Source organism: Dromiciops gliroides, chromosome 1 (genome assembly GCF_019393635.1).
Source record: "Dromiciops gliroides isolate mDroGli1 chromosome 1, mDroGli1.pri, whole genome shotgun sequence".
Classification (NCBI taxonomy): Eukaryota; Metazoa; Chordata; class Mammalia; order Microbiotheria; family Microbiotheriidae; genus Dromiciops; species Dromiciops gliroides.
Genome location: NC_057861.1, coordinates 416,344,640 through 416,345,592, shown reverse-complemented (window position 1 = coordinate 416,345,592; position 953 = coordinate 416,344,640).

Here is a 953-nt window from a genome sequence, read left to right as displayed (position 1 = left end):
TTAGCATTGTTTTGTAAGAGCCAGCTGACATCCAAGAAGCCTTTGGGGCCTCTTTTTAAAAGTTGTGTTTTCCAATTGAACAAATTTCTTTTTCTTTAAAATATACAAATGTATATGCTTTAAAGATAGAACATATTTATTTAAAATACTTATATATTTTAAAAGCTATATGTATGTGTATATATGTGTATATGTCTCTCTCTCACACACACACACACACATATATATTTTCTTCATGCCAACTACAATGTGCACCAACAGATTTCAGCTTGGTTTGAAACATAAACCTCAGGAGGTAAAACTTATGTCCAAACTTGGCATAATATGCTTTTTACATTATCTGTCTGAAAGCCAGTCGAATTCAATTGACCCACTCTCTTTTGAAATGGCCTGGTTTTCAAAGGAGCCACAAGATGCCTCGGTTTCCTATCACAGCCTGGTCAGAGCATGGGATTTTTATTTTTTCAGAGACAATTGGATCATCATTTGACTGAAAAGAAAGTATGGAGATCTTAACTGCATATTTTCAGGTTGCTGGCTTTCCCCTGACCCTGTATTCATCTGATTTGGTGGAGACTTTTAGTGGAAATTGGTTAGCTCCTTGGTTCATAAAGACAGACTTGGGAAATTACATATAATCACCGAAACCTATACTCAACCGGAGGAAAAACAGAAAGGAGCTGGATTTGCTCTAACTTAGGAAGATTTCTCAGAGATTTCTAATGAGAGGGGCACAAGTTCCACAGCTCCAAGTGTATCATTTTACCCACTGAGCCTTGATAGTAAACAGAACGCCAGGACAATGCAGCTTGCTTTCCACTGTGTGGTCACTGCCTGGGTTGGCTCCTTCTGGGTCAACAACTGTGCCCTGCTCACACTGTCTCAAGGCTCAGGAGAGAATTTTCAGTCTGGTTCCTGGGGGGAAACTGAGGAGATGAAAACAAACAAGGAGG